Source organism: Ictalurus punctatus, chromosome 1, assembly GCF_001660625.3.
Source record: "Ictalurus punctatus breed USDA103 chromosome 1, Coco_2.0, whole genome shotgun sequence".
Lineage (NCBI taxonomy): Eukaryota > Metazoa > Chordata > Actinopteri > Siluriformes > Ictaluridae > Ictalurus > Ictalurus punctatus.
In genome coordinates, this window is record NC_030416.2 from 8,458,809 (window position 1) to 8,472,778 (window position 13,970).

Consider the following 13,970-nt stretch of genomic DNA (forward strand, 5'->3'; position numbering starts at 1 on the left):
AATTCCCCCAACATGTCTACTTGTGCACACTTTGATCATATTCCAAATAAGGAAAAAATGATAATGTTGCCAAGAATATGTAAACGATTAATTCACCACTCAACTCGGTCTTCTGGACCGGGTCCTTTGATCTTTTTTCATGTGACAGCTGCATAGGCTCTGTAGCGGAAACAGAAATGATAAGACGGAGAAGAGACTCATGAGGTGAAGTAATCATTTCTGTTTCCTGTACAGAATCCATGCGGTTTTCACATTACAAACAAACGAATGGACAAAATGAACGAAGCACTCTCTGAGACATCTCGTTATACCCGAGTCATTTAAAAGATTCATTCAAAATGAATGACCCTTCATTAAAAGGAGGAAACTGAAGGACCCTGGGGAACCCACATGGACATGGTAAGAACATGCAAAAAAGATCCATATAAGTCTTATTTGGATTGGATTTGTTTAGCAGGGAGACGTTAGTAATAAAATTTTTACACGTTGCCTATCCTATAAAAATATCTTGCATCTGTACGGCAATAAAATGATCACAGGAGGAGAGAGTTTCTAGTGGATTGTATTTTCTACGCATGACATGAGGGTTATATGCATGAATGATGCATATAATCACATTCATTCACAACATGGCCAAGTTTTACCAAGTTTTATCTTTACCAAGTTTTAAGTATCTGCTTAAAAACCATATTATCAATAACTTTTAACCTTTTAACCAGGTATAATGTTTGTATTGTGTATTGTCTGTATTGTGTTGTTTTGTCTTCCTTTGTATTGATTTTCTATTTTCTTAGATTTAAGTTGTATTGACTCGCGAAGTGTTTAACATCTGGTGGAGGATCATTGATATGTGTGCTTCATTGATATGTGTGCCACCGCCACGTGTTTCCTGACTGTCCACAACATTGAAGCAGGGCCGTCTCTTCAGCGCCAACGTGGCAGTCAGAGAATGAGCGATTTTAATTTCTTGTGTACTGGCTGTTGGTCCCTTGGCAGCAGGCTCGTTGGTAGAGGAGACCACCCCGAACGAGGAAGTAGGAGGAGGGGAGCCTCTGGTCAGGGTCCTGGTCGACCCCCTCTATCTGTCACACCTGGGCCCAGCAGTGTTTCAGGCAGTCATCCTCCAATTCAATTCAATTCAATTCAATTTTATTTGTATAGCGCTTTTTACAATAGACATTGTCTCAAAGCAGCTTTACAGAAATATCAACATGGTTTACAGATATTAAAGGTGCGAATTTATCCCAACTGAGCAAGCCACTGAGTGGCGACGGTGGCAAGGAAAAACTCCCTAAGATGTTTTAAGAGGAAGAAACCTTGAGAGGAACCCGACTCAGAAGGGAACCCATCCTCATCTGGGTAACAACAGATATTGTGAAAGAGTTCATTATGGATTTATATGAAGTCTGTATGGCGTTAAGAGCAGCCGTAGTCCCAGCAGTCTGGAATTAAAGAAGATTTGAGCTCCATCCAGAGGCAGAAAGGATCAGGATCTCTAGTATCCATAAATTCGTGTGGGGCTCGGCGAAAGGAGAGAGGGAGAAAAAAGATAATTATGACTGCGAAGTAGTAGAACAGAATCTAGTCAGGGTAGGCTTGAGTAAACAAATATGTTTTAAGCTTAGACTTAAACACTGAGACTGTGTCTGAGTCCCGAACACTAATAGGAAGACTGTTCCATAACTGTGGGGCTCTATAAGAGAAAGCTCTTCCCCCTGCTGTAGCCTTCACTATTCGAGGTACTGTCAGATAGCCTGCATCTTTTGATCTAAGTAGGCGTGGCGGATCATATAAAACCAAAAGGTCGCTTAGATATTGTGGCGCGAGACCATTTAGTGCTTTATAGGTTAATAAAAGTATTTTATAATGAATGCGAGATTTTACTGGGAGCCAATGCAGTATTGATAATATCGGTGTGATATGGTCATATCTTCTAGTTCTAGTTAGGACTCTAGCAGCTGCATTCTGGACTAATTGGAGCTTATTTATATTCCTACTGGAACATCCAGACAGTATGGCATTACAGTAATCTAATCTAGAGGTGACGAATGCATGAACTAGTATTTCTGCATCATGCAGTGACAATATGTTTCTATATTTTAGAAATATTTCTGAGATGAAAGAAGGCTATCCTAGTAATATTATCTACATGAGCATCAAATGATAGGCTGGAGTCAATAATCACTCCAAGGTCTTTAACTGCTGCACATGATGAAACAGAAAGACCATCCAGAGTAACCATGTGATCAGAAAGAATACTTCTAGCTACACATGGGCCTAATAAAAGTATTTCTGTTTTATCAGAATTAAGTAGAAGGAAGTTAATTAACATCCAATGTCTAATGTCCTTTACACAATCCTCAACTTTACTAAGCTTCTGTCTGTCCTCTGGCTTCGCTGAAACATACAACTTTATCATCAGCATAACAGTGGAAGCTAATTCCATGTTTACGAATAATTTGACCTAGGGGTAGCATATATAAAGTAAAGAGCAGTGGGCCTAAAACAGAACCCTGTGGAACTCCAAAAGTAACCTCAGTACGCATGGAGAATTCACTATTTACATCTACGAACTGATAACGATCGGTCAGATAAGACCTGAGCCAGGAGAGGACTGTTCCCTTAATACCAACAACATTTTCTAATCTATCAAGGAGAATAGTGTGATCTATAGTATCAAAAGCTGCACTAAGGTCAAGTAACACAAGCAGCGAGATACAACCCTGATCGTAAGTCAGTAGAAGGTCATTTACTACTTTAACTAACGCTGTCTGTGTGCTATGATGAGGTCTAAATCCTGACTGATACATTTCATGAATGTTATTCCTATCTAAGTACGAGCATAACTGCTTTGCTACAACCTTTTCTAAAATCTTAGAGATGAAGGGGAGATTTGGTCTATAGTTGGACAATTGAGACGGGTCAAGATCAGGTTTTTTAATCAAGGGTTTAATAACTGCTAATTTAAGTGATTTAGGTACATAGCCAGTGCTTAGGGAAGAATTGATTATATTTAGAAGTGGTTCAATTACTCCTGGACCAATCTGTTTAAACAAACATGTAGGTACGGGATCTAGTATGCAAGTTGATGAATTGGCTGAAGAGATTAATGTAGCTAGTTCGGTCTCTCTAAGCGGAGCAAAACACTCTAAACATTGATCTGATATTGCTACATTGTCATGTAATGGGTTTGTTACAGTACTGTCCAGTTTTAATTTAATGGCCTGTATTTTACGTCTAATATTTTCAACCTTATCATTGAAAAATTTCATGAAATCTTCACTGCTATGTAATGATTGAGTGTTTATCTCTGTAGTGGTTTTATTCCTAGTTAATTTTGCTACTGTGTTGAAAAGGAATCTAGAATTGTTTTTGTTGTCTCCTATTAAGGTGGAGAAATAGATTTTTCTAGCATCGCCAAGAGATTTCCTATATTTCAGTAGGCTCTCCTTCCATGCTGTTTGAAATATCACCAGTTTGGTTTGACGCCATTTACGTTCTAATTGTCGAGTTGTCTGTTTTAAGGTTCGCGTTTGATCGTTATACCAGGGTGTTAATTTTTTTTCTCTAATTATTTTCCTTTTGAGTGGAGCCACTCTATCTAGCGTGTAGCGGAGTGTTGACTCCAAGCTTTCAGTCGCCTGATCGAGTTCTGTGTGATCTGACGGTGATCCAAATCTAATTGATGTTTCTGCGAGGTTATTTATGAAGCTCGGTGCAGTACCTGATGTGTAGGTACGTTTTACGCGGTAGCGAGACGAGGTGGAAATATTATGATCAATACGTATTATGAACGAGATAAGATAATGGTCTGAGACAACTTCAGGCTGCGGAAAAATGATAATATTTTCTATACTTAGTCCGTATGTTAGTATGAGGTCAAGAGTGTGACCACCATTATGAGTAGGCCCGATTACGTTCTGATTAATCCCTACTGAATCTAAGATGGACACAACCGCTATTCTTAGAGGGTCTTCCAGGTTATCAAAATGAATATTAAAGTCTCCGACGATTAATGCTTTATCTACAGACACAACCAGGTTTGAGACAAAGTCTGCAAATTCACTAAGAAATTCAGTATATGGCCCTGGGGGTCTGTAAATAATAATTAGAGGAATTGACTTATTTTTTGTGGCTACATAACTTATACTGGTATAAAGAATTTCAAAAGAATTAAACTTATGCTTAGGTTTTTGTGTGACGACTAGATTTTTACTATGGATGAGTCCAACACCTCCTCCTCTACCAGTTGAACGAGGCTGATGTACATAACTGTATCCAGGAGGACTGGCTTCATTTAATGCTATGTACTCGTTTGGTTTAATCCAAGTTTCTGTTAAACACATTAAATTACATTCCTGATCAGTAATGATGTCGTTAACAATAAGAGCCTTAGACGCAAGAGATCTAATGTTTAATAGTCCTAGCCTCAGATCAAAAGTGCTGGCTGTGCATTCAATATGATTTAATTTTATGTTAATTAGGTTACGAAGATAGACTTTCCGAGATTTTCTATATATTTGTATAGCTCGGGGAACAGACACAGTCTCCATAGTATGTATTACCTTTGCCAGATTTTTAGTTGAACATTGATTATACTGAATGTTGTTATTATTGGAAGATGTACTTACGGTAGGCAGTCACTTGGAGTGTAGCGCCTTGGAAATGTTGTCTGAAAGCAGTTCCGCTCCAAGGCTGCTGGGGTGCAGGCCATCAGGACGAAACAACCTAGGACGCTCCCAGAACAGATTCCAGTTATTGACAAACACCAGATTCTGCTCATTACACCAAGAGACTAACCAATCATTTAATGCTAGAAGTCTACTGAACTTTTCTGCTCCACGTCTGTATGTGGGAAGAGGTCCAGAGACGATGATCTTCGCGGTGGGTGATCTGCCTCGTACCGTTTCGATCAGGCTGGAGAAGTCCCTCTTCAGAACCTCCGTCTGCCGCAGCCTGGTGTCGTTCGTCCCCGCGTGCAGCACAACCGCTCCAATGCGCTCGTCCTTCTTCAGGATCCCGGATACCTGCGCAGTGACATCAAGGACACAAGCACCAGAAAAACAGTGTGTGCGCACCTTACCTTTAGATGAGGCTACACGGACGTTCCGCACAATGGAGTCCCCGACGATCACAGCGTTGGGTCTGGTCTGGCGGAGAGGGGCGAAGCGGTTCCTGGTTGGAATCTCGAACACCGGAGGTGGAGAGGGTCCAGCCCGCGCCTTTCGCTGCTGGTTCACCCAAGACCCGAGGTGTGTTGGCGCCGGCGTGACGGAGACCACGGCTGGGAAAGTCCTAGGTGCACGGTCCCTGCACAGAGAATCACACGGCGTAGAGGGGCTGGGAGTGGAAATACCACGCTGTGTACTTACCTTGGATATGTGGGCAGAGGCACAAGATGTTTCCAGCGCAGTTTGTCACTCCAGCAGCTGGGCCTGCTTGTCGAGTAGGCCGCGGATCTGCTTCTCCACATCCTCCAGTTCCAGCCGCACCATGTGAAGCTCAAGCGAGTCCTCATCTGCACTCAAAACCGGAGAGACAGCAGACATATTTGTTTTGTTTTTTTTTAAAAACAGAACAGCGGTAAGTGAGAAATGTGAAACGTAAGCAAGGCTAGCGGTAGATGATGCTAGCGGGCTACGGGCTACAAGCTAGTCGCGGATGTTTTGTAAAAAAACAAAAACAAAATACAGATCAAATTTGCGACAGCGCAACGTTACGATTGTTTTATCTAAAGTGGTGTCAGTTATATTTGTATAACGTAAGGTAAATAATTTTAAAGTATAGAGATTAGAAGAAATTAATGTAAATTAATGTAATAGCGTTAGCTCGAAGGGTGCTGCTTCCTCAGTGACACTTCAGGTTGCCTCCTTCTGCTCCTGCCCAAAATTTCCCTGCCGGTTTACCTGTTGGAGCACAGACAACATTGGGTTAGTGTGTGTGTGCGGCTTACCTTCTGCTGTGGCATTCCCCTCATCTTGCGCCAAGTAGATCTGACTGTCTCCTTTGGGCACTGAAGTGCCCTGCTGGATTTTGCCGTTGGGCTGGTCAGGAACCCTGGCCAGTCTCTTCCGAGGAGCAGGCTGCGGGAGTTGCTGTTTTCAGGGCCACTAGTTCTTGGGTCGTGGCCTGTAGGCTGTGCGTGAGCTGCTGTGTCACTGTTTGTTGCTGGAGACTTGCCTCCAGAAGCTCTGCAATGCGGGATCCATTCTTTTTTTTTTTTTAAGGACAGAAAGAAACCCCCCCCCCCCCTTTTTTAAAGATGGGTGGGTCTGTGCTCATGCCCGCATCCTCCACCAGTGTAAGGAGATTAGCCAGCGGTGGGTGGAGCACAGACACACAGGAGGCCGTTGTAATGTTGCAAAAACTGAGGTTTTCTTTATTTAGGGCAGGGATCTCAAACTCAATTTACCTGGGGACCGCTGGAGGTAGAGTATGGGTGAGGCTGGGCCGCATCAAGTATTCCACAAAAAAAGGATTTCAAGTATTCCAAAAACAGTACAACCGATCCAATCTTCTTAATCTTTAGTACTAACTATTCAGAACATGCAGAACATGAACGGTTCTTCAGAACATAGGTTTCTCTTATTTCCGCCTACTCCTTGCAGCCAGAGACTTGGCAGGGCTGCCTCTTACACAGCTGAGCCACATTTGGCTTGAGGGAGGAAGCAACTGAGACCCTCAGTATGGCTCGAAGATGCTCATCTGTAAGTATGGACCTGAACTTTGATTTATTAAAGTTCATAGTGGAGAAGAGCTTTTCACACAGATAGGTGCTCCCAAAAAGGCACATGATTCGCTTGAACATCTTGGAAAGCTCAGGGAACGTGGGGGGCAATTCTCTCATAAATTGTCCAAGCTTGTCTGTTTTTCCACTCACCTCCCTGAACTTGGCTTTGAGTTCAGAACTGCACTGCAGGTCAATTAGCTCCAACTGAACCACAGGGGGGGCATCTTCCACATCGAAGGAGAAGGGGTCAGCAAAAATTTGAAACGTGGCTCTGTGTGTCTTGAAGTCTGCAAACCTGTGATCAAATTCTTCCTGTAGCTTTAAAATGGTATCAGCATACTTCTCACCACTGAATGGTGTGCCTGAATCCATGAGCGCCTTGCATGCTGGGAAATGGCAGAGGTTTGTCTGAGAAAGCTGGGCTTTCCATAACACAAGTTTTGTGGAGAATGCTCTCACACTGCCATATGCAACACTGACAAGCTGGCCCTGGCCTTGTAACTTCTTGTTCAGTACATTCAGGTTCTGTGTGATTTCAACAAGAAAAGTTAAGTCCATTAGCCATTTGGGATCACTTAGTACAGGAACAGCCATCCCATCCTTATCCATGAAGGCTTTCACTTCTGCTCTCAACTCAAAAAACCTCTTCAATACGTCCCCCCTGCTAAGCCAACGTACCTCGGTGAAGTAGAGCACATCCTCATATGCTGACTCTATTTCCTCCAAAAAGGTACGGAACTGCTGGTGCTTTAAGCCCCTGGATCTGATATGGTTGATGCATTTCACAACGTCAGACATCACATTGTCAAACTTAAGGCATTTGCTGCAAAGGGCCTGCTGATGGATAATGCAGTGCAAAGCAATGGCCTCTTCCACACCCTCCTCTTCCAGTTTTCTTTGAACAAGTGCCACCAGTCCATTTCTCCTCCCTGTCATTGATGGTGCTCCGTCGGTTGTTATTCCAGCAAAACTCTTCCATAGTAAGCCGGCATCCACAATGGCATCACACAGCTGGTGGAATATTTCCTGACCGGTGGTCTGGCCATGCATTGGAATTATTGTGAGCAAATCCTCCATCACTTCAAAATTGTCATCAACACCACGGACATATATTGCGAGCTGCGCAGTGTCATTGACGTCTGTGCTCTCATCAAGAGCGACTGAGTATGAATGGAAATGTCTAGCTTTCTCACGCAGTTGATCGTAAATGTTATCCGACAGGTCAGAAATGCGCTCTGCCACTGTGTTGGCTGAAAGGCTGATGTTGCTAAACTGACCTTTCTTTTCCAGACAGACTATACTTGCAGCCTGTAACATGCACTGTTTGATGAACTCGCCATCTTTGAATGGCTTTCCTGCCTTAGCAATCATCTCACTCACCACGTAGCTAGCTTCGACTGCTGCATCACTCTCTTTGCTTGCTTTCTTGAAAAAATCTTGTTGCCTCAGTAGACATGTTTTAAGTTTGGCGACCCGGTCCACTCGCTCATCTCCCTGGTATTTTGCATACTCCTCAGCATGTCTAGTTGAATAATGACGTCTGATGTTATACTCCTTGTGCACCGCAACTTTATCTGTGCATATTAGACACGTTGGAATGCTCCTGTGCGCTACAAAAAAATATTCCGTTTCCCACGTCTCCTGAAATTGTCTGTGCTCATCGCCAATCTTTCTCTTCACAGCGGGTTTTGAAAAAGACATGACTGGGTGACAAAAAAAACGTATTTGCACTGGGTAACACTCCCAAAACATGTTTCAAGTGACCGACGTTGATAATTCGTGTTGTTGTCACGAGCCTGAGGTAAGGTAGCCCACAACTGTTAAAAAATATGAAAACGCCCAGGGCAATGACTCACGCAGGTGCATGTGAGAAAAAGTTAGTGGGGGCGGGCCGCACTAACAACAAGCTTTGATTTCAAGTAGGGGGCCACAAAATATCGTTCCACGGGCCGCAATTGGCCCCCGGGCTGCGAGTCCGAGACCACTGATTTAGGGTGTTCAAGGGGTGTGCATGAGTGTGAGTGTGAGTGTGTACGTGTGTGCTCTTGTGTGCTTGGGTGTGGGCATGGCAGCGTGTGGTGCGGGATCAGTGGGCTGCGGGATTGCCGGAGTCACACCAGTGCTTTCCAGAAAAATGGGGGCTCTTCTCGGTGGTCAGGCAATGCCGCGTGTGCAGCTACGGAGCGGAGGCTTCGCTCGGGTCCGAGTCTTCTGAAAGAGAGAAACAAACACACACACACACACACACAATGCCGATTAGTCAACACACGTAGTGTCACCAATGTTAAGAGCTGGCAGGAAGCCACGCGCACATGTCATGTGAGAGGATTCCCACTGTCGAGCGGAAGAGCGGACCTTTATACTCTCCCCTCGTCCGCTGGATGGTGGAATTTTCCCGTGTGGCGCACCAGTCATCGGCCGGGGGTGTGTTGGCGGCTCCGCCCCATCACCACATGCTTCCTGACTGTCCACAACATTGAAGCAGGGCTGTCTCTTCAGCGCCAGCGTGGCAGTCGGGGAAGGAGCGATTTTAATTTCTTGTGTGCCGGCTGTCAGTCCATCACGACAATATTTATTTCCAGCATAGAAAATCACAGACATGTGCATGGGACTAAAATGATCAGATGACCACTGAGTTTTTGAAAAAAACAGTAGGTTAATCAGCCTGTAATTTTCTCAGAGGAGGCCTGACCAACCTGGACATACAGTTACAGTGGGTGACCTGTAAAAAAGGAAATTACCCAAGGACCCCATGTAAATTTAAGTCAGTTCTGTTCTGTATAAGAGCTACTGTAGCACAAATAATCCTGAAAAGGCTTATGATAGAAAGGTGTCAGAACACACAGTGCATCACAACTTGCTGTGTATGGGGCTGCGTAATTGCAGACCGGTCAGAATGCCCCAGCTGACCCCTGTCCACCGCTGAAAGCACCTACAATTGGCATGTGAGCATCACAATGGTAAGTGGTCTGCACTTATACAGCACATTTTTAAACTTAGTGATTCCAAAACGCTGAGCCACAACTGCCCTATAATCAGAACTAGGCCATGGAGCAGTGGAAGAAGGTGGCCTCGTCTGATGTTACTTTGACACGTACTACCTACCTAAGCATTGTTGCAGACCAAGTACACCCCTTCATGGCAACAGTATTCCCTAATTCAAGTGGCCTCTTTCAGCAGGATAATGCACCCTGCCACACTGCAAAAGTTTTTCACGTTCCTGGTTTGAGGAACATGACAAAGATTTCAAGGTGTTGACTTGGTCTCCAAATTCCCCAGATCACAATCCGATCAAGGATCTCTGGAACGTGCTGGACAAACAACTCCAATCCATGGAGGCCCCACCTTGCAACTTACAGGACTTAAAGGATCTGCTGCTTGTGGAGTCCATGCCTCAAAGGGTCAGAGCTGTTTTGGTGGCACAAGGGGGACCTACACAATATTATGGAGGTGGTTTTAATTATGGCTGATCAGTATACTGTATTAGATATTGCACCCCTTTAAAAAAAACAAAACAAAATAAAAAAAAACATGATGTCAGTGTCACGTTTCGTGACGCAACAGAGATAAGGTAGGATGCAATCGCAGGTTGAACAATAGTTTTATTGAGAGACCCACAGGCAGGTAAATCCAGAACGTGATCCAAAAACGTAATCCAGTAACTCCTCCTGGAGTGCCATGAAACATTCATCTCCATTGGCGGCCCCGGCCCCCTCGGCAGAATATCCCAAGCAGAGCCTGGAGACCACACGGCGTTCTTGGCGAAACAAAAAAGCAGGAGGGGGGAACGATGTTTGCCATGGAGCAGGAAGGCTGAGCGACGACCTCAGCCGAGCGAGGAGGTTGAGCGACGACCTCAGCCGAGCGGGGAGGCTGAGCGACATCCACAGCCGAGCGGGGAGGCTGAGCGATGTCCACAGCCGAGCGGGGAGGCTGAACAACGTTAACAGTCGAGCGGGGAGGCTGAGCGATGTCCACAGCTGAGCGGGGAGGCTGAGCGACGTCCACAGCTGAACAGGAAGGTTGCAGCTCTGGAGTTGAGATCTCCTCGTAGATTTCAGGCTGGGGCTCTGAGGTCACAGGTGAACCCTGGGCATGGGCAGAACTTGGGCGGCCGAGTCGGTAGACTCGGGTGTGAGCAGAACTAGGCTGTGCGTGTCGGCAGACTCGGGCGTGAGCAGAACTTGGCTGTGAATGTCGGCAGACTTGGCCGTGAGCAGAACTTGGCTGTGTGTGTCGGCAGACTCGGGCGTGAGCAGAACTTGGCTGTGCATGTCGGCAGACTCGGGCTTTGGCAGAACTTGGTCGGCCGTGTCATTAGACTTGGGCTGAACTTGGGCGACCGGGTCGGTAGACTTGGGTGTGGGCTGAACTTGGGCGACCGGGTCGGTAGACTCGGGCTTGAGCAGAACGTGGTTGGCCGTGTCGTTAGACTTGGGCGTGAGCAGAACTTGGTCGGCCATATCAGTAGACTTCGGTGTGACATCAGGAACTTGAGACTTGACTTGGATTTCAGAGACTGGAGACTTGACTTGGACCTCAGGAACTTGAGACTTGACTTGAACTTGGACCTCAGGGACTTGAGATTTGACTTGGACTTGGACCTCAGGGACTGGAGATTTGACTTGGACTTGGACCTCAGGGACTGGAGATTTGACTTGGACTTGGACCTCAGAGACTTGAGACTTGACTTGGATTTCAGAAACTTGAGACTTGACCTGGACCTCAGGGACTTGGTTGTCCGTGTTAACATCAACTTGGTGGCTCATCCGCTCATAATGCATGTGGATTGGAAGATCAGCACTGTTCGCCACATGAACTCCCTTCAACAGCTCATCCAAGTTGAAGCTCTGCCCTGGTTCTCCAAACTCCCTCAGAAACAGGTCCGAAAACTACCTACTGTCCTCCAGTACCCGGGGTTTCATGACTGCTACTCGCTGTGCCCACTTGTTAGCTGGGCCAAAAAATTGGGACATCATGAACTTAATCCATTGTCTCTCCCTTGGCTTCAGGTCAAACAGGCTTGAGAAGTAACTCTGGCAGTCTATCATAAAATAGTCCAGATAACCAAAGAAGCCATCATACCGATTGGGAAGGTCCATGAAAGTCCACTGCGAGAACTGCATAGAATCCAAGGCGGGGATGATTGGCGTGGACCTCCGGGTTCTGCGTTCTCTTCATTCACGTGCTGCATCCATGATGGGCAGAATATTCTGTCACGTTTTGTGACGCAACGGAGATAAGATAGGTTGCAATTGCAGGTTGAACAACAGTTTTATTGAGAGAAACACAGGCAGGTAAATCCAGAACGTGATCCAAAAACGTAATCCAGTAAAACAGGCATAAACGAGGCAAGGCAGGAATCAAAGTCGTGGTCACGGGATACAGGGTCGATATACCAAACATGAAACATAAACAACAGCGAGGGGCTGGTAGCAGAGAAACCAGCGTGAACTTAACAAACGAACCTAAACATGAAACATGACATGAACTATGACTATGAATCGAAACATGAAACATGAAACTATGGACTGACTGTGGTTCTCTATCGTAAGGACTCTAAACTAATCTACTATAACTCATTCAATATTCCGCGTTGTGTGCTGGGAGGCGCGCGGTATATATGCGGAGATAATCAGTGTTGTAATGGCTGACGGCTGAGGGCAATTCAGACACATGTGAAACTACAACCAATGACAGAACGGGGAGGAGACATAACAGAAACTTAAACAAATGCACGTGTCGAGATGTCACAATTGTCCACAAGGGAAAAGCAGGTGCTCGCGCACCTGCTCGTGCACGCACGCTCACATGCTCCACAGCACACTGCTTAAAGGGGAACTCGTGACAGTCAGGTTTTACCTACAAAATCAGAAGCAAGAATGACAGTCAAAGTCTCAGTTAGAACCGTGGCACATTCTCAAGGATGCTTAGAAAAACTTACCGGGCAATTTGCTTATAGAAGAAGAAGCAGGCTTTATTTGTCACATACCAATTACAGCACAGTGAAATAATTTTTTCGCATATCCCAGCTTATTAGGAAGATGGGGTAAGAGCGCAGAGTCAGGCATGATACAGTGCCCCTGGAGCAGAGAGGGTTGAGGGCCCAACAGTGGCAGATTGGTGGTGCTGGGGCTTGAACCCCCAACCTTCTTAGCAGTAACCAAGAGCTTAAACTGTTGGCTGCAAAAAGTGTACCTTAGGCTACTGAAGCATTTATTATTGCATTTATTGTTTATAATTGATGCACACATAAATGTTGACTTTGTTTAGTTTATAAATCTTAACTTCTCTATATAGTAGATTTTTTTGTAGATATGTAGAAACGTGCACTAATTTGGTGATGATGACTTTATCAATGTTTGGGCTTCAGTGGATAGAGGCAAATGTGCTGTAATAATGAAAGTTTAACAAAATTATTTTGTGACAATAAAAAAGATTTTTAGTGTAATGAGTGTGGTAAATATTTTGTAATATTTTTAAATGCTTTAAGTGGACTGATTTATATTTCTGGTGCGATTCAGACGATGCCACCATTCAGTTTGTTCACAGAGCATTTGATTGCATGACTGAAAAAAGAAGTCCACAAGATGGAGGCATTTACTATCTGAATGGTCTGTGTGAAATCTTTACACTTTTAATGCAGCCCTCTAGCAGAAATGAAAATCCTAAAGTCAAGAAATTTCCATTTTTTTTTTGTTTGATTGTTTCTACAGTGTGTATAGCTGTGTTGTGTCGTTATTGTACTTAGCTCTATAATGTATATTTTCCATGATGTATTGCTCTTTAGTGTGTAGTTTCTGAAGTGTATTGCTCTATAGCGTTTAGTTTCTGTGCTGTATTGTTCTTTAGTGTACAGTTTCTGTGCTGTTTTCCTCTATAGTGTATAGTTGCTGTGCGGTATTGCTCTATAGTGTGTAGTTACTGAACCGTATTGCTTTATGGTGTTTAGTTTCTGTGCTTCATTGCTTTATAGTGTATAGTTGCTGTGCTGTATTGCTCTATTTGAGGGGTGTTAAAACCGGCCCTTTGAGAATAAGATTAGACACCCCTGCTCTATAATGTATACTGTAGTTTCTGTGCTGTATTGCTCTATAGTGTACAGTTTCTGTGCTGTTTTGCTCTATATTGTTTAGTTGCTGTGCTGTATTGCTCTATTTGAGGGGAGTTAAATCTTATCCAGAAATGGTGTGGGTGCAGGTTTTCATTCCATCTATGAGAAGCCACACCTGAGTCTGTT